At 49.8% G+C, this 20,468-nt stretch overlaps 1 long non-coding RNA gene across 1 annotated transcript in view; it reads right to left on the bottom strand.

Moving 5' to 3' along the window:
- LOC138925069 (uncharacterized) overlaps window positions 1–20,468 on the bottom strand; it is a 40,222-nt gene that overhangs the window by 19,496 nt on the left and 258 nt on the right. The gene's annotated exons all lie outside the window — the stretch shown is intronic.

Raw genomic sequence — 20,468 nt, 5'->3', positions numbered from 1 at the left:
CACACTTATGCTAGGATTTGCATAGGATCCATCCCAGGAATTGATACTTCTGGGCCAAAGGTATGCCCATTAAAAATCTGAAAGCTCATGCCCAATTATCTTCCTAAATGGTTGTGCCAAATTTTATCCTACGCTCTTTGCTGACATTCCTCTCCAGCATCTGTAGATGCTCCAAACACCAGCATCATAAAATATCCACAAGAAAATATCTTAGAAATCGTCTCTTCAGTCCCTTTATCTTATGGACCAGGAAAGTCACGCCTCCACTCAGGGAAGGGTTGCACGGCATGTCTGAGGCCTGAAGCCGCTCTCGGTTCTTGCCCCCGTCCCAGCGAGCACCCAGGAGGCTGGAGGGCCTCTCAGCGGCATCCCTGGGAAGGTCATCTTTCCTCCAGCTCAGCATCATTATCAGCGGGTGGGCAAGATCAGCAGGCGGGCAAGATCAGCAGGCCTTTCAATGGAGCATCGCATCGTGCCTCAGTGAACAGCAGGAGCCTTTCCTTGACATTTGTATCCAAAATGGAATTCAATCTGCTCAAATGCTTGCTACAATTTCAAAGTGTACTTTTCAGGCCTCCCTTCTGCTGAGCACAGCCAAGTCACAGGCCCCAACAGAGGGAAAAAAATAGGTGTTTTGTTTCATGCAGAAATCAACTCCACTGTTCAGCAGTTCTGGCTGGCCAGCTCGGAAACTTTCGCCTTCAATAGGAGTTGCTTTGGGAGGACAGCAGCAGAAGGGCGTGAAGGTCCCTGTGGGGGAAGGTGGCTCCCTTTAGCCACCCTGGAGCGGGTGGGGCCGGCGGGAGACCAGAGGCATCTCACAGGCCAGCAGGATGGGCTTCTGCTAAGGCCTGCGCTCCTGCCTTCCAGTTACGACATCACAGCCCAGAAACACAAGCGCTGTCTCAGAATCCTGTGCAGGAGGCGGGCTCCATGCTCACGTGCTCCCTGGTGGCAAAGCCGGGGCCAGGAACCTCTCCCCTGATTCTATCTCCAGAGAGCCTCCTGCTCCCCGTCACTCAGTCCCCACCCCACTTACACCCTGCACAGCCACCAAGGGCCAAATGCCCCCAGCCCAACTGCATTACAGGCATTAGAAATGGAAACCCATTTGCTTATGCAACTCATTTATTTATTTTTAAAAAATTAATTCATGCATTTTAATTCTATTTAATTTTTCTTCCCCTCTTGTCTGACATCACCTCTTTCTGCTCACTTATAATGCCTTGTTCACATACCAGCACCGAAAACCCAAAATTCAGGTAAAAGTCGTCTCCTGTTTTTGTTGCATGCTGCCAAATAGCTCAGTTTCTAAACCTGGTGCCTCCCTTTGGTCCTGGTTTTAATTTTTCTGATGTTTCTTTATTATCGGGAGAAAGGAAAAAGGTACCACAGTAGGAAAAGATGGGGGTGGGAGAGCAGAAGAACAACTAAGGGTTTATTTCATGCTGTAGTCGCACACCGTTGTCAGGCTGCCGACTGTCGCCCAGCACATTCTCACCGTTGGACGCGGCTCACTCGCAGGCCTTGGTGACTTTACCGGGCACCACCGCTCAGGCCCACCCATTCCCGTTTCCACCGTCTTCACGCTAATTCAGTCTTCCTCGGATTAGCTCCTGCCAGCTTGCACTCACTCTTGCCCAAACAGTGTATGTTCCACACTATAGACATAATGACCAAAAAGGACTTTCAAGCCTCCTGCGAAACCCCATAGGGAATATGATAACAGTCATCATCACTACTGTTAAAATTTCACGAGCACTTCCTGTGTGCCAGGCACTGTTTTTAACGCTTTAATGTCTAAGTCATTTAATCTTCACAACCCTAGAGGTAGATATTATTGCCTCTGATAATAGTTAGAGTTCAGGTTCCAGTTCAGGAAACTGAATCTAAAAGAATCATCAAGAAATACCAGAGTAATTAGTATTCATACATATGGCCATGCCGGCGGGGCCCCAGCCAGGTGTAAGTCATCATACAGACCCCACATCTCACTGACTGACCGGGAGGCGTGGCCTGGATTGCGGGCTGAGAAGGATGGTGAGGCTACCCCTGGCCCTCTGGGAAACTGTGAGGGGTTAGAGATGTCTGTCCTGGGCCAGGTCCTGGCTGGAGTGGGAGAGGATGTGTTGCTGGTGTAACAAATGACCACGAATGTAGAGGCTTAAGACAACACAGATTTACCCTCTTGTCGTTATGGAGCCCAGAAGCCTCGAGTGCTTCTCCCAGGCTGCAGTCGAGGTGGTGGCTGGGCTGCACGCTTCCTGGAGGCTCCTCTGGGGAACCTGCCCGCCTTCTCCAGCGTCGAGGCTGCTGTCGGCTCGTGGCCCCAGGCCAGGAATTGCATCCCCCCCACCCCCCCACTTCTGTCCTCACCTCTCTTTCTCTGACTCTGGCCCTCCTGTCTCCCTCTTTCACTTTTAAAAGGACTCTTGTGATGACACTGGGCCCACCCAGATAATCCAGAACAATCTCCTCATCTCAAAATCCTTAAGTTCATCACGTCTGCAAAGTCTCTTTTGCCTGTAAGGTAACATTCACAGGTTCTAGGATTTGGCTGCGGGCACTCTGAGGCCGCTATTTTGCCTCCATGGGGAACGGTAGTATCATGCGGCGTGAGTGCCCCCTGTGAGCACAGTCAGTCTGACCTGCTTCTCTATCTTTCATGTCTGTCACACAAGAGGTGTGCAAATCTTTGATAAATGAAGAGATGAAAGAACGGATGAAAATACACAGAATTATAGAATATCTATTGAGATCTCTCTCTATATATATATACTTGGGAGTGTAAGGAAATGCTGCTATTTTAACACAGAAATTTGGGGGGAACCATTTTTAAACATAGTGGGGTCCCACAGTTTGGGCAACGCCAAAATGAATGGTGGAAACTGAGGTTAATACTAAGATCTCAGTGCTGCACGAATTTTTGGATTTGCTAGTTGTCTTGATCAGTTTGCAGTGCTGTAACAAATTGCCACAGACTGGGTGGCTCATAAACCACAGAAACGTATTTCTCCCATCTGGAGGGTGGAAGCCCGCAGGCAGGTACAGGCACGGACTGGTTTCTGCTGAGAGCTTGCTTCCAGGACACAGACGGCCGACTTCTCACTGTGTCCTCACGTAGAGGAAAGACAGTGAGCTAGCTCCCTGATGACATCTGTGAGAACTCTGCCGTTGTGGCCTGATCAGCTCCCAAAGGCCCCACCTCCTAAAACCATGACCTTGGGATTTCAACATATGAATTTGGGGGGAGACGCAAACATTCAGTCCACAGCACCAGTCTTTTCTTCCATCACCATCTTTTCATGGCAGCAGAGGACAGAGGTCTGATAAGGACGGAAGGATGCAGAGCCCACTTCTCCTGCAGATGACGGAGGGAAGGAGGGGTGAGATGCCTGCCCAGCAGCAGCTTCCGTCTTCCATGGGGACACCTCTCCTCTCCCAGCTGTGGCAGTACCACCCTGACTCCCACGTCCGTCAGGTCCTCTGGGAGCTCCCACACTGCCCAGGACAGAGCTCGAGATTCCTAGCAGGATTTACAAGGTCCCACCTGCTCTGCCCCTTGCCTGCCTCTCCAGCCTTGCCTCTCATCCCCACACTGCAGTCACACCAGCCTCCAGGGCCAACTGCTTCTGCTGCAGGGCCTTTGATATGCTATTCCCTGATTCTGGAATACTCCTGTTACCTTCTTTGGCTAAATTAATTCCCACTTCTCCTTGGGCTTGGCCTAAAATCATATCCTGAAGGAAATTTTCTTTAACCTGCAGATCTAAGTCAGCACCGGCTCCTGACTCGGGTCATAACAAGTGGCGTCGTGTAAGGAACGGGGCCTGCACTCCACTGCTGGACTGCATCCTAAGCCACCACCGTGGCTGTGTGAACTTGGGCAGGACACGGAGGCCACCGTGCCTCTATTTCTCCATCTCCAGAGCGGGGCTGACAGCACCTCCTGCAGAGCAGGTTATGAGAACTAAATGGACATCCTCGCGGAAAGTCTGAAGAGTGTGGTGCCTTTAGTGTAGGCTGCTATCTTCCTTCATAGCATCTATCCAAATTGTAATTATGAAATTATTCTTGTTATTTGTCCAATATCTGCTTTTCTACTTGTAGCAGGCTCTGCAGCAGCAAGGCGGTGCCTCTCGTTCTCATGGCACCCGCAACGCCCAGCACACGGCCTTCCAGGCGGTGGGCCCTCAGTACGTGTTTTCTGAATGGACGGATGGACGGATGAACATCACCTATTCCTGGGCTGGGTGCCATGAAAAAGCGTCACCTTGTCAGAAAGTAATCAATGTGATTAAAGAACATTATCTGGAAATTCTAGATTGTCAGATTCTGGGTTGATTAATAGCCTCAAGTGAGACGCACATTCACTGTCTCTCCGTTTCTGGGGCCTGTTCTCACGCAGGGCCTTGCGATGCTCATTGCCAGGCAGATTTATGAAACATTTCAACAGACGCTTACATTCCATATGTTACAATTTACACATTCCTGCCGGGGTCAAGGTGGGGAATGGCATGCCTGCTAATAGCTGCGTTTCTCACGTGAACTTCCACATAAACCCTCTTCCCAGCCCGTTTCACTGATACATTATAATATACTTTTATAAACAATTTTTCAAGGTCATGAATGAACACTTCCTCATTTCCATTTTTAGAGGATTACGAGTCTAGAAAGGCCAACCGGAGGTTTCTGAGCCTGGCCCCTTCCACAGGCCAGAGCTGCATCTGAGCCGGCCTGGCGGATCTCCAGGAACCAGGATGACAACAGCTCCAGCGCGTCGCAATAGACCTCCGTTCTTCCTTCCTCAGGTCTCAAGGAGGCTATGCTGTGTGTGTTGATCGTGTATTTTTACTCTTATTATGTTTGAAGTCCTAGAAAAAGTGCTCTTTTGCCAGAAAATATCCAACAAAATTGCTGACTCCAAATGTCCACCGTTGAGCCAGTTTGCCATGTGGGTGGAGCCCTCCCTCAAGCGTTTGCTCTTGGCAAGGAGACAGATCAACCTCCGTCTTCCTGGGCTTCATTTTCTCTCTGACTTGAATTGTCAGTCAAGCTGTATCTGTGTTCCATTTGTGAAAACACCATTGTTCTCTCTCCTCCCTGTGGCAGTTTCGTTTCATTGTTAAAAAAATCAGAAGTCAGAGCAGCCTTGGGTTGACGGCAGCAGGTCTTATTGACTGCGCAGCTAGTTTGTGGCCAGGAGCCAGCCTCGTCTTTGGTGTTCAACAGACCATGGAAATCATCTCATGCCAACCAACTCTGGCTCCTCCAGGAGTCTACAACCCACAAAAGAATTTCTGTCACCAATTGTTCTGTGCTGGGGCCAAACTTACTGGGTAGTGGTTTCTACAACAGGGTGCTCTCTCCTCCCAGCTACCTTATCTTCAGGTGAAATAACAAGCTCATTAGAAATAAAACATCATTTTTCTAAGAGAAATGTCTGGTAAGTCTACTTTTTGAAGAGTCTGTTCCCCTAGTTATTATTAAAAGGACTGTTTAGTGCCAACCTAGGCCTTTCTTGTTCAAAGAAAGCAGTTTTCACGTGAGGACAATAACAGACATTTTTAGATGCTGAGCAGAAATACTATAATCTTGGACACTCCTACTGTCATGAATTTTTTTCTCCCCATATCTAACGTGATTTACCAAGAGAACGTATTTTAAAACAGAATTTAAAATTCAATACTTATATTAGATTGAGCTCTAAATGCCACTTATGGAAAAAGTGATTTCTCCAAAAATGGATTAGTAATTCCTTTTTCTGCATCTATAAACTGTCATTCTAAAATAGTTGTTGGGACAATTTATTTATAGATTGATCTTTTTAACAGGGATTATTGGGAACGGAATTCGGCAGTTCAGAGGACTCCTGAAGAGAAGATCCTGTCAAATTCCAGAGAGAAAAAGCTAATTTCTTCACAACAGCTTTGGATTTCTCAAAAGCAATGCTGGAAGCTAAAAGGCAAAGAGCAATGTCTTCAACATGCCAAGGGAAAATGATTTCCAATCTGGAATTAAACAGCCAGCTAAATATCAGTCAAGAGAAGGCTAAAGTCATTGTCAGACATACAATCCCCCTCCAAATTCATCTCTACCTTTATTCCCCCGACTCTGGGCCTCAGGAGGCTGACCATTGCCTCTTGCAGCCTCAGGGGGCTCCCTTGCCTCCCACTTCTGGTAGGATGTGGCCACTGGGAAATCGTGGCAGAGCTTGGCGGGAGAAAGAAGAATGAGGTCAGGCTATTTGTTCCCTGCCCCTCCCTGACAAATCAGCTCAGGCCGACTTCCCCACAGAAGGTTAGCTGAGGTGGGCCTCTCCACCTCCCGACACTGTCAGTCAGTTCCTCTATCTGGGCTCCAGGACCCACTCCCTCCCTTTACCCACTCTCAGCCCCAGGATGGCAACAGGCTCCCTGGGCGGCCAGGGTCAGGGGGCTTCACCCTCGACCCTGCCCACAGCTTTCTAGACAGACATTCATTAAACGTTCCTCAATCAGCCCACCCGACTGTGTCATCGGTTGCCTGCAGGACCCTGACCAACACAGAGGCCGGGTGACCAGCAGATGGTCTCACCCACTCACCTTTCTGCCATCTCCCACCCATGGGATTCTGGACACATGAGAAGCTCTCTGTGCCTCATCTATAAAATGGGGATGTTCTGGGGCTGGCCCCGTGGCAGAGAGGTTAAGTTCGCATGCTCTGCTTCGGTGGCCCAGGGTTTCCCCGGTTTGGATCCTGGGGCGGACGTGGCGCCGCTCGTCAGGCCATGCTGAGGCAGCGTCCCACATAGCACAACCAGAGGCACTCACGACTAGAATATATAACTATGTACAGGGGGGCTTTGGGGTGAAGAAGAAAAAAAACAAGATTGGCAACAAACATTAGTGCAGGTGCCAATCTTAAAAAATAAAATAAATAAAATAGAGAATGTTCTTATGATTTTTCTCCCAGAATGTCTGTGAAGATCAAATGAAATAATTGAAGAAAATATGCCAGTCATCTAACAGGCCCAGGATAACAGGTGGTTATTATCATTATTATTGTCCTTGTGCCATTGCTGGCCTGTGAAAGCTGCCCACTCTGCACAGGGGCCAAAGGACCCACGTGGCGGGGATGCCTCAGAGCCTCCTGTGAATCTGGAAGGGATGCCAAAGAAACCCGAGCTGGGGGAGGAAGGTGGAGCACAGCCCCTGAGTGCGGCTTGGGTGGAAAGGGCTGCTCCCGCTCTTGACGTTGGACCCCGGCAGGCAGGGGGCCACCCAAAGTCCTCAGTCCATGATCACAGTGCCCTTCGCCAGAGATAAAGGGGAAACTGGAACCAAGACGCGTTTCTGGGAAGAGCTGCGATCTCAAATACTGGCCCAGGGCTCGTCATCTTCCTAAGACACCCTCCTTCTCAGCCAGGCAGAGCCGTCTTGGCCTCGGAGCACAGGACTCCCCGCGGGGGTCCCGGACTCTCTCCTACCAACGTGCAGAAGCTCCAGGAAGTCACCTCGATGGAGCTCCGTGTGTCAGTGTCCGTGGAAGGCGCCAACTTGCCCCCATGAAGCCATCTTCCTTTTTAAATTTGCAATATCCTTTTAGTTCAAGACTTCAGGATTGTTTGTGATGGGGCGTGTGGAAGGGAGAGGACGTCCCTTTTACAGACGGGGTAAAAGTGAGACGGTGCAGCTCAGTGAGCATCAGAAACGTGTGTGGGCACGTGACCATCTGCACACACACAGGAGCTTCTGGGTTTATAAAGGTGCGTTTTCTTCCTGTGACCGCCAGGAATGGCCTGTCTCTGAGATCTTTGGGAGCTACCTTTTAAACACCTGAGCAGAGCCTTCGGCGGAGCTGCCTCTGGCTTCTTGTAGACACAATGCTGGGGTGCCTGTGCGTCTCTGCTCTCCAGTCAATCCTGGCAGACGAAAATTCAAGTTTGGAGAGAGAGGAATGACTCAGGAGGGAAAAAAGTCACCTTGAGATTCCTTGAAATAGCAACTTTTTTTTGTAACTCCCCCACAGTGCAATGATACTATTATTCACTGTATTTAACAAAAAAATTAATTTCAGGGACACAGCCATTGTGGGAAGTAGGTTATGCCAGAATTTGATACAAACAGGAAGTGGGTAGGTCAGACTTTATTTGACACTGTGTGGTGGAAACAGATTCTGTGGCAAAAGCAGTTTAATTCTGCTTTGGTCTGTGGATCTTGTCCTGATGGGGCCGGACAGTAATTCTGCTGCTGAGGACGAGCTATGCCGAGGTCTGGCTCTGGATCCCCACCGTCTAACCACTTCACTTCCTTCCAGAATTGGGATGCTATACACACAAAACCATGACGGCTGCTCTGTCTGGTCACACCACATTCTGGATGCCAACAGTGGGCAACCCGACCTGCCAGCATCTGCTTCCTCATCTCAGAAATAGTGGAAATAACCTCTAAGTAGAATAGTTGTTATGAGAAGTAGAGAGAACGTATGAGAGGGCTCGGCTCTCAAAAAATGATGGCTAATAATAATAATAATAACTGTTATCATGAAAAGAAGAGGAGGAAAGCTAATTCTAATCACAGGGAAGTCACCCGCAGGGCCATCAGGGAGCATGAGAGAGATTTTACAGCAGCTTTAAGAAATCTTATTTCACATTCTCTTAAAGAAGCTTGCTAATGTTCCTGATGGGATGCTTTCTTTGTTTCTAAGCCTCAGTATTTTATTCTGTTTTAATTACAGAGAATTTTAGGTCTGATGTCACAAAGAGCGTCATCTGTTTCTGTCCTTCTCAGCCTCGTCCTGTCCTGGTTGCTGCTGCCACGTGTCCTGGGGCCACGCAAGTCCTCGTGTTCTGGAGAGTAAGCCGACAGGGCAGTTCAGAAAACTTCTCTTGTTTGTGGACAAAAAAACATAAAACAACCAAGGGAGCAATTACTTTCTGGGATAATTTTTTCAATGCCATACTGGACACATTTGAAATGCTTTTCAGGTCCTTTGGGAGTCAAATTAGGAGAAAATCTCTTTTATTTTGTTTATCTCTTGGAACTTGACTTTGGTAAATGTCTGTGATGTCTGCACATGTGTCACTAGAACCCTCGCCCCCCCGCCCCCCATCCCAAATGCTGTCAAGATGTCATCAGCTTGAAATGGGCAACAAAAACACAGGCTGGAGAGGATTCCTGATTTCCTTGTGTCTCTCAGGTCCTCCTCCTCTGACTGTGCCACTAACTGCGGCTCCGAAAGGCTGAGCTTTGGGTTTATCAGCCAGTCGCTTCCATTCAGTTCCAAACCAGAAGAGCTCCCCCTTGGGGCACCCTTGTCGCTAAACCTCGGGGAGGCACCATTGACCGGTTCCAGCAAACAGACATCAGCCTGTCAGCTCTCCTGTCGAGTCCTCCTCCGTCCAGCACAACAACGCATGGCTCATTTCAGCAACATGGTGATTAGCCAATTACTTACAGACTCACCAGAGCCCTCTCTGTGGAGCTTAACGGAGTGGCCCTTAGGCTCCCCGATCACCAGAGGGAGGGACTGAAGGGAACTCTTGGGCCTGGTGTGAGGGAGGGCTGCTGCCAGGATCCTTCTCAGGGCAGACTTTCCAGACCCTGCTTCTGTATGACCAAGTCCTGGCACAGCCAGGCTGAGCAAGCTGAAAGCAAGGGCTGCCTGGCTCCACTTTGGCCCCGGGGTCCGTTACAGGCATTCAGGAAGCGTGCGCAACTCCATGCTCTTGCAGAAAGGTGGCTCGCCCTCTCACGGGCCTGACCTTAGGGAAAGCTCTGCTACCAACTAGCTGTGTCATCTTGGGCAAGTCATATAACGTTTCATCTGCAAACGAGGGGCAGGACTGGGTCCTCCTCAAAGCCTCAAAGCCCCTTGCAGCTGTAACCTGCTGCAAACCGCTGATTCGACCTGGAGAGAAAGTGTCTCATGGGTCCTGCGTGAACTGAACTGCCTCTGGGAAGGCACCTTACTGAGTCAGGAAAAGGAGATGACTAAGGATGACTTCGTGATATTTAGATTCCTCCTGCCCCAAATAATTACTTAAAGCACACACAGTATTTCTTTTAAAATGAAGAAGGCCAGCTTGTCAATATCCTCTGCCTCAAATATCCACATTTTTTGAAAGTGGTTCAGTTGATGGAATTCAGAAGGAAACTGCGGTCTCCATGGGGCTCTCCACGCACGTGACCCATCCGAGATGAGCAAGTGAATGTTTTCCTTTTTTAAATCTGGTTTTCAAACACAGAGAGGATCAAGGAACAGCTCTGTCATTATACACCCATCTGAGACCCACCTGCAATAGATGTAATTAGAACTGTGCTCAATGAAGCCAGTTGCCTCAAGGAAACAGGGCAAAACTGGCCCAGCAGATGTTCGGCTTGACCAACAATAATAATGATACACTGTGTTTATTTGGAACAGACTAAATTGTTCCTGCTGACTTGAAAGTCCCAGTGCAAACCCTGGATTCAGATCCTGTGGATTTATCACACCCACTGGAGGATGCTGGCTTTCCAGCCCTCTGAGTGGATTATCCACTTCCATTAGAGCGGGCTCATCCTTTCCAAAAGATAACATCTTGTTTCTCTGGCCTGAATTTCCCTTCACTTCTTTCAAAACACGATTTGTGAAAACACTGTGTGGGAACACATGACAATGGGAAGTGCTCAGCGGGAATACTGCAATAAATATGTCAGGTATATAAACTCGCTGATGCTGTTTATTTGGTCCTTAAGAAGAAAGTTTTGGGATAAATAAATTACGACCATTTTTCAGCATCTCGGATTTCTCCAGTAATGCGTATATGTTGGCAGACCTTAGCGGATCGTGCTAATTTATTTGTAAATCATCAAAGGGAAGAATAAAATATGTGTCTCCAGGCGAGTGAATGGACTGGAAAACCAAATTGGGCAACAGCGGTATTTTCCTTCGCCAAAAGTAAACACGTCGACGTGGGGAGAAGGGCTTTGTCCTACTCCTGGCTGAACTCTGAGGGTGAGATGGCTGAGACCGAGGGACCTGCTTTGTAGTCCTTTCTCACAAAGCGTTCCATGATTCCAGAGGAGGACAATCTGCAGCATGACACCGCGAACTGGGTCAGAATAATATTTCTTAGTGGCGATTCCTGCAGTGTTTTATTAATTACAGCATTGGTTCAGAATTTTCTGTGCCTGGATAGGTTGTATTTTTAAGTAGGCACCCATTTTTTAAATTTGATGCGATATAAAACTGAGTTCCAAGGAATCTCTAATATGTAAGTGGTGAAAAATGATGTGTCTCTCCCTGTACACACCACAAGCGGTGTTCACGAAACGGTCTTGGGGAACATAGACAACATTTATGCTGTCTTTGATTTGTGTGCTTTTCAAAAAATGCTAGCAATATTGAGGGATCTTGGAGCATAGCGTCAGAACAGAACCCTTTGCTCTGAGTGTGTGTGTACACTCTGCCTTTCTCTTACTGCTCCACACGGATTCCCCCTCTTTTCTGGCCAAACCAGTTAACCCACAGCTCCTGCGTGGACGGCAGCCCTGCACCATGCCTGGCCTCTCCTCACCTGCTGTTTCCTCACCACCATTTCTCGAGCCTGGGGAGTGGAGTCTCCACCCGCCCTGGGGTGGGGTGGGGGAAGTGAGCTCAAGGCTCCCTCCGCCACGAACCTTTTTCCTTTGTACTCCAGCTAGAAATGATGATCTCTCCTGCTGACAGTACCTAGGGCAGGGTCTTTCAACCTCAGCACGACTGACATTTTGGGCTGGATAACTCTTTTTAGTGGGGGACTCTACTGTGCATTGAAGAATGTTAGCAGTGTCCCACTAGATGCCAGTGGCGTCCGCCTTCCTACCCCACTGAGCTGTGGCAATCACAACAGTCTCCAGACGGTGCCAGATGTCCAGGGGGTGAGGGTGGGGGCTGTGTGCAAATCACCTCAGTTTAGAACCACTGCCCTTGGGCTCTCCCCACATCAGATCACAGATTCTGGAGAACAGGGTTAGGTCCTTAGCAGTGTTTTGGTTCATGTTCAAAGTTATTCGATGATTAATGAATAAAAGATGTTTGTAAAAATTATCAGTTGGGAGTTTCTGAAAATTAACACATTAGGTTAATTTAAATCAGGTCAGACCCCCACAAAACTATAAAAAGGGACTATGTTATTGCCTCTCTCCTCTTAGAAAAAGCACACAAAACTATAAATTAAAGACTACATCATTTGGTTGAAATGGGAAACCACCAATCAGAGAATGTGTCCGCAGTTTTTGAAACATTATTGTGGAAGTCACTAACCATCGTCTGATGACCCTTATAGAAAGGCCAGTGAGATAAGATCCTCTTAGAGTTTAGAAAAGTTTGTCTCTTCTGAAAAATTGGGTTTCTTCCTTTATTGCATATTGAGAGATAAGTAACTAGTTTTATTTTCCCTTTTTGACTAAGCTGTCAGGAAACTCAGAACTAAATTTATTTTCAACTACAGTAACTATCCTCATCCTTTGATTTCTAATATTAATCCAATCTTTTCTTCTTCTCCCTAGACACACTTAACTCTTGGTCTTTCATCTTTGTTCTAATGGCTTTCTTAAATCTTTTTTATAAAATAAAATTTTAAGCAAGTGGAGTCCTTATCATTTAGAATCAAAACCAGGACACTTCTGGGAATAAAAGGAGAGCAATTAATAATTAAGTCAGGACAAGAGCTTAAACTGAGACTGTCCTGGGCAAAATAAAAATGTGGAGTCACTCTAGAAATAAATAATAAATATAGCAGATAACAACAGTTACTCCATTCCCAGGTTGGGGATAATTAAAGATAAACATGTGCTGTAATAGAGAATCCAAGTTAAGTTATGTCCTTCTCATTTATTGTGGTCACATCTGCTGCTTAGTTTATTTATTATCTCCTGGGAAATTTTGTAATTAGCCTCTGTATTGGTAGAGAAAAAAATCCTAGGCTTTCTTAAATGTCTTTAATTTCTACCAAAGGGGAGAGGGGAACCCTTTAGATCTGGAACAGTGATCACAATAGAGGTTTCATTTGTTTGTGATTTATGGAGACTTGGAATAAACGCACTATTGACCAGTATCAGATTTCTAATGACTCTATCTTGTTTTTCCTAAGCAACTTCTCATAAACTTTTGTAATCTCTTGAGCAGCCAGCTGATACTATGTTCAAGCCTGTTTACGGAGCTATTAATAACGCGATGTGGCAACTCGGGAAGAGTCAAACTGCTTTTTACCTCCATTGGCTGAAACAGCTTCCTGCTTATTTTGCAAAACATGGGGTTACCAAAGTCCTTGATGTATGCTGGATATTCTGCAAAGAAACCCAGTGAAAATAAATGGGATAATGTCTTTTAACCTACAGAGCTTGTAGTCAAAGGAAACATTGTCAATGCCTCGACTGCAGCATCTTTCATACAGGGAAGAGTGAGGTTTCAACCTGGTACAGGTTTAGAATTTAAAAGAAGATGGGAATCTGTTTCTGCGCATGCTCAGTCACGCTGTAAACCACCTTCTTGATGGCTGATCTGTTTTTCGAAGTCGGTTAATATTCTCTGATTAGACAAGTTGAAAATTTAATAATGACCATTTATTTTTTTGTGACTACATGCCAGGCACCACGTAGGGACTTTACACGTGTGTGTTGATTTGTTCTCAAAACAACTCTGTGAGGTGAAGGCATCGTTAGCCCCATGTTACAGTTATGAAAATTCCTGCTCAGAGAGAATAAGGAAGTCACCCAAAGCCACACAGAAAAAAAGGAGCAGAGGAGGATTTAAACCCCAGCATCTGACCCCTAAGCCTTGGTCTTCCTACTGTTCTGAACTTCCAGAGTAAGAAACTATCAGTGTGTAGACACAGGCTCAGCTCTGGGCCCAGGAGGAGGCCAGAGAAGGTGAGAGTAACAGTAACAGCAACGCCCACGGCGCACACTCTGCCAAAGGTTGTTTGCAAAGTTCACCAGGCTCGTCCAGGTCTCACCGCAGCCCTCTGGGGAAGGTACGGTGCCCACTTCACAAACGGAGAAACCTGGGAACAAGCCATGTACCCTCAAAGCCCCAACAGCACTTTCTGCGGTGCGTTCCCACATGACAGAGCATCCGGATGGTTCTCTGTCCCGCCTAGCACTTTACAGTTTTCAAATCACTCTGTATGCTTTATTTCATTTTTATTATCATCCTTGTTTCAGGTACTGAGAAATTGAGAACTTAAGCTGTTTCCCCAAAGCCACGGTCCTTGGCAGACACAGGATTTGAGCCCAGGTGTTTTTATACCTAGCCCAGGATTCCTTATTCCGGACCAGCCTGCGCCCCTGAAACGCAGCTGTAAGGAACAATGCGATCCTCAGCTTTTCCAGCTGATGTTAACCTATACCCTTCTGTACTGAAGGAAAGAATGGAAGCTTGATTTTGAAGCAAAATCCACATATTTCCTATTTCAGGGCCCAGGTGTAGGACAAAATGGTTTCAGTTTTCTTCAAGGTGGCAGCAACCTTCCTTAAAGTCAGACTCGGTGGCAAAGGGCTTGCCTTCCTGGCCCCTCCCTGACCCAACGAGAACGAAGACTGCTACTTTTCTAAACTCACACCCGTATCAGTACTAAGTCTAGAACTTACACATTATCAGAAGTAAAGGAAAACAGAATCTATGTCAATACAGATAACAGCCACCATTCCCTGAGCACTTCCTACCAGCTACGAAATCCCACGACTTCCCTCAGCCAGTTCTTACAACGCGAAGAGGCACTGTAGTTTTTTTTTTATCTTGAAGGAGAAAATCGAGTTTCCCAGAGGTTAAGTATCTTTCATAGTCGCTCAGCTGGTGGTGGCGATTTAAACCCAGCTCTGTCTCAACAGCTGCTCCGTGGAGTCCCTGAAGTCCAGCACCTTGCAGGCAGAGATGGACCCAGACCGAGCGTCCTAAACCCTTCAGGCCCCTCCTGCGTCGGCAGTCGGGTGGGATACTCAGCAGACACGTGAAAACGTGGCATGTGGTGGAAGACAGAAAGCAGCAAAGGAGCGAGGGCTGGTCGTTCCTACTCCCCTCTCCCTCTAGTGATCTCTCGGCTAACAGACATCCTTGCTCCTTTACGGCGGCTGCCACTGTCTGAAAGCATCTCGCTTGTTCGCTCATAATTTGTCTGTTGTTCCTCCTAGAACATAAGCTGCGCGGGAGCAGGGGGAGCCTGGCCGGCAGCATCCTCAGTCCCTGCACGATGCCTGGCACTCAGGTGGCACCAAAAGGATGAGGATGCCCCTGCTGAAAACAAAGGGGGACTACTCCCTTTATCTGGTAGATGCCTTAATTTTAAAAAAAGCTTCAGAATCACCATTTCTAAAAGGCAAAGAATGCCCTGATTTGCCAAGATTTTCGGAGAGCCGTGGTTATGAGCTGTGCCAGCCATTGCTCCTTAGACTTGTCTCTGATTTTTGTCTCGGTAACCCTGCTAGGGAGCCTGACAACTCCCCTGCCTCACTCCCCACTCTCTTCTCCCGTCCACCTCCAGTGAATACACAGCCTTCTCCGTCGACCAGCTGCACATCCGGGCTTGTAAACCAAGGCCCAGGTGGCTCTTCACTGATGGCTCATTCGTTATCTGTATGCTGAGCCAGTGCCTTTTCTGAGCAGATTTTTTTGCAGCTAAATTGATTTAAAAAAAAAATGCATTCTACAGAAAAAGCACTGCCTTTTGCTCTCTGTTCATCTCTTCCTTATTTCTTTGCTTCCCATCAAGTATATCCTGCAAATCTCCCTTTAAAAATCTGTCTACTGAGTATTTCAAATGCAAACTGTTGAGATTTTTTGTTTGTCACTTTTTGAGCCACCACAACGCCAACAGGCTGCTCTAAAGAACACCGCCATCCTGCCACCGCCCCATGTTCCTCTCAATGTTTGGCTATTTTTACAACATATATCCAGTTTGAAAGATAATACTGATACCTTGTTTTATACGAACATTTATACACCAGGACCCTGGCAAGGGACTGACTTCATTGGGATATTTTATGGCTTAATACATCTGAATGATTTATACCTCGTTTTGTCTAAGCATTTATGCTAATAAATTTAACAGATTCCCCAGCACTGCCTGGTCCTTCACTTTCTTCAGGGGTCAAAGTGAGAGGAAAATAAAGCAGCGTGTTACTAAAGAAAGAAGGAAGAAATTGGTCCAACCGATTTAGAACACAAATAAAGTTACAACACAAATAAAATCTCTGATTACAGTTAAGCTGGAGAAACAGTCAAAAGAAGAAAAGTTCCTAGATCCAGATAAATTTCTGTAATTAAGCTGTTTCTCAAAGGCGAAATCACACAAACAACAGAATATTCAGCAATCTAATTTACTGAGGAATCTTTTGGTCCTACATAATTAAATCCAACACTGAGGAAAAACTGACAACTATTAAACTGAGTGCAGTCAGGAGAGGAAAAAGAGATAAGATAAGATCCAGTCTATAAAATATATTCCATTATCTTTTACAGGTTAAAAAAACACAGAAGAAATACTTGGAAAGAATTCTCTAAGATAGATTTTAAGATTGTGTGGGGATTTTTTTTTACAGGTGCAGAATAAGTTGAGTGTTCTTTCTCTTGCTTTTCTGCTTTTCTCCTTTTTCCCCTGTTGTCTGCAGAGTTGAATCTGGGGTCAGGAGTTCTAATTGTAACCTCAGACTGGAATTCCAGATGGTGCGCCCGGGACTGGAAGCAGCTCTCAGTTCATCAATTTCATGGGCCGAGTATCTGCTCCGGCCACGGCCCGGCCTCCATCCCCACTGTGGCATTAATGCAGAACAAATTGAGACATATCCTCTATATAATTAGTTCCAGAATTTAAAAAGATTTACGGTATCGTAATAGAGGCGGCGCTGCAGCGTCCTTTCACCGGGGACTCTGTGGGAGCTCGGGGACCATCTCGCGGGGCGTCAGGACAGACGGTGGCCCCGGCGGTTCGAGGCACCGAGCGGGGAACCGAAGAATTTTCACGGCGCACCCGGCAGTGTGCGCGCCCCCTGCGCCCCCAAAGCGGCTCGGAGAATTGGGTTTGAACTGGAGATGGGGGATTGGTCAAAACATCGACCTAATTTTCAAATGAACAGAGGGGGCCGGGGTGGAGGGTGGACTATAACAAAAGTTCCTCCCTTCCTTTTTTTCAGTTTAAAGAAATGAAGCTGCGATCTCCCGTGCCCAAGCGCCTGCCCCGCGACCAGGGCGGGCAGACTCCGGCGCTGGGCCTGCTGCCGGTCTGCGCCGCCGAGCCCCCCTCTGGCCGTCCTCCGGCCGTCCGCGGCCCCGGCCCCGGCCCTGACTGCTCCGCGCTTCACTCAGTTGGGGCGGCCGCGGGGCGACGCCCGGAGCGCAGCCTGAGCGCGCTGGGCCCTGGGGCCACGGCTGCAGCGCCCGCGCCGCGCTCGGGCAGGGGCAGTTGACAGCGCCGGGGTCAAGCGGGGGTTCAGAGGTCCCCACTGCCCGCTCCCACTCAGGCGCGATATTTTGATCCTGTAATAATTAAGCACCGTTAGGCCAGGATGAGCTTTACCGACGTTCCAAAGCCACCCGGGCTCCCAGAGTCCCGCTCGCCCTCCTTCTTCCTTTCCCCCTCATTCCTTTAGCCTTTAGGGCCTTGGGATGGTGGTAAAGCCCGAGCTGGATGTCGAGGGACCTGGGTTTCGGCTCGGCTTTGCCACTAACTTGCTACCTGTGTTTGAACAACAATAGAAACAAAAGTGGTAACGTCTGTTGAGCGCATAGGCCAACACTAGCCTCCTGCCCAATCCCCGAGACCTCATGAGCTCATTTCCCATTATTCCGTTTGACCAAAAGGGAAACAGGTTTGGAGAGGCTACGGAACTCGTCTAGGGTCACACAGCTGCTGGTCACCCGGTGGAACGGATTCCATTCTCTGGCCACCAGTCCTTGCTCTTAACCCCTGCGCTCCACAGCTACTTTTTCTCCCGTCTGTGCCTCAGTTTCCGTCTCTGTAGAATGAGGAGTTGAAAGTCCAGCTCTGCCAATCAGTGATGCAGACCGACCCTCTGCGCCGCACGTCTCAGGGCTGATGGGGTGGTAAAGTGGGTGAAAGAAGGGGCCGGCCGGGTCTCCGCAGCCTTCGTTCCCGGGACCCCGGGTGGGCCTCGACCACAGCGGGTGCAGGAGAGCGCCGACCTGCGGGGGCGGGAGGAGGGTGCAGCCCGTGCCCAGCTCGGGCACCGAGGCCGGTTTGGCAGGGGTACCTGCCTGGGTCACCGAAGAGCGAGCGGGTTACTCGGGGGAGGAGAGGCGGGAGCGGGGGGGCCCTGCAACCGCAGGAGTCTGCGCCCCCCCCGCGCTGGCCCAGGTCCGCCTGGACCCCTGGCAAGGGATGGGTGGGCGTGAGGCCTCCGGCTGCGGCTGCGGGCGGCTCGGGGCGCCGCGTTCACTGCGCGGTCCGCCGGCGGCAGGGAGCTCCCCCCACCGCAGCGGACTGACTGCGAGTCCGGGCGGGAGAGGGGGTGCCGGGGCCAAAACGAGGTCGCACCGCGGCTCTTCCCTTCCTCGAGTATTGTCAGGCAACACGTGGCGGAGGGGAGACGAGTCCTAAATTTACTCGGCTCCCCTTCCCCTCACCCTACTCAGCTCCTCCCCCCCAACCCCCGGGCAAAAATTCTTTTTAACGTAAAGACCGAGAGTTAGGCGCCTTTGCCCTATCTGGGATTCAAAAACACAAAAGCTCCCATTCAAGTCACCTCCTCCAAATACCAGCCCAAAAGCTTGCCAAGGAGGATAAAAGAGAAACAATCTCCACCTTTCGTTTGGAAATGGAAGTCCCTGGCTTTTCATAAAGGGCGGTCCTTCCCGCGCGGGCTCTTGAGTGAGTCCTGGGTAAGAAAACGACTCCGAAGTAGAAATAAAATCGGGGGCCGGACACGGGTCTGGGCGTTCCAGGGGCGACTCGGCAGGAGAAGCTGAGCCTCGCGGGGCGGTTCTCCGCCAAAAAGACCCACCGCGCAAGCCCCCCGTGCAACCCTGGGGCGCGGGGGCTGGAGATGCGGCCTACGGGAGAGGACGGGCGCTGGCCTCTAAAGTCTTTTCGTTTCTAAAACAAAAATAAAAAGCTTCCGAGTGGAGACCAAGCAGAGTTAAGGCACCAAAGTAGCGCAGAGAGATGTCCACACCTGCGAAGGTAGCCTGGGGACACGCGGGGAGCACACGTTCCCGACCTTTGCCCTTACGGTCTCTCGTGCCTCCAGGACCCGTGCCGCCAGGAGTCCCGAGTGCGGGTCCCGAGCCTGCGCGCGCTTCGGGTCCGCGGCCGGAACCGACGGCTACTTCGTTTACTCCGTGCAAATTAAAACCAAAACGTCAGAAATGGAGAGTAAGTCAAGGCTTTCACGACGCGCGGTTCCTCTACAGCTGCAACTGCCCTGATGCTGCTTCACGTGGGCTTGGCTGGGAGCCGGGGGCCCCTCCAGGGCCGCTTTGGTGAGACGCCCACGGCCACCGGCCGCTCCCCGCCCCGCGCTCCTGGCCGTCCCAGGCTGCGCCGTCGCCGCTGCCTCCCGGCTCTCCCCGGGGCGTTTCCGCGCGCCCCTGAAACGCACTCCAATCCGGTTCTCGGCGTTTCTCCTTGCCTGGGGTCTCCTCCATAGATGCCGACTACTTTGGAAGAACCAAAAAACAAAACCAGACCTCAAACACCTGCTCTGGGGCGCGGGGCTCGCAGAGTGAGTAGGTGGAGGAGGAGTCGGCTTTGGTGATGCCAGGCGCCCGGAGCGCCCAAGGTGCGAACACTGCCTTGGACCGTGGGCCGCTGGAGGCTCTCCTCCTCGGTCAGCCTAACTGGCTCGGCCTCTTGAGCAGTCTGCATCCCGAGTGGGACTCCCGACCGCGAACAGAGGCAGAGCTCGGCGGGAGCGGCTCCAAGAGCCGACGTCTCCCCGCGGGCTTCCTATTCAAACCCTCCCCACGTCCCACCCCCACAGTGGGCACCGGGTTCTCTGGCCGGGATGTGTGCAGACGCTGAGCGTTCCCTAAGGGTTTAATGCCCTCCCAAACCAGCTGCTGTTTTCCCAGCTTCACCGCAGAAGGTCAGGTACTCACTAGAAGGGGCGATGGTGCCGCTGACATCGATTTTAGTACGGGGCCACCGCCCTCCTCTGGGCGCAGACCTACCAAGTGACCAACTACCAGACGGCCGAATACGCCCTGGTTATCACAACTGAATGCAGCCCCTCCAGGTGACCCACGATGGCCTGGAGTCTGACCTCCGGAACCCAAAAGGGGTCACCCCCTCCCCAGTGACCCCGGGATTATGGCTACCACTCCAGCCCGACAGACTCGCGGGCGCCGAGCGAGGGAATCCGGGAAAGTTCGCTGCGCTCGCCTCAAGATCCCGCCCTCGGCGGGCGACCCCCCGCCCCCCCCCCCCGCACCCGTCCCTCCCCCTGATCCGCCCTCTCAGATTGACAACCCCATCCCTGCCCCCATCACCCACGTTCGCGGAGGACACATTC

Source organism: Equus caballus, chromosome 7 (genome assembly GCF_041296265.1).
Source record: "Equus caballus isolate H_3958 breed thoroughbred chromosome 7, TB-T2T, whole genome shotgun sequence".
In the NCBI taxonomy this organism is placed as follows: Eukaryota; Metazoa; Chordata; class Mammalia; order Perissodactyla; family Equidae; genus Equus; species Equus caballus.
Note: the sequence above shows the minus strand (reverse complement) of the source record. Positions and strands in the feature narration are given on the sequence as shown.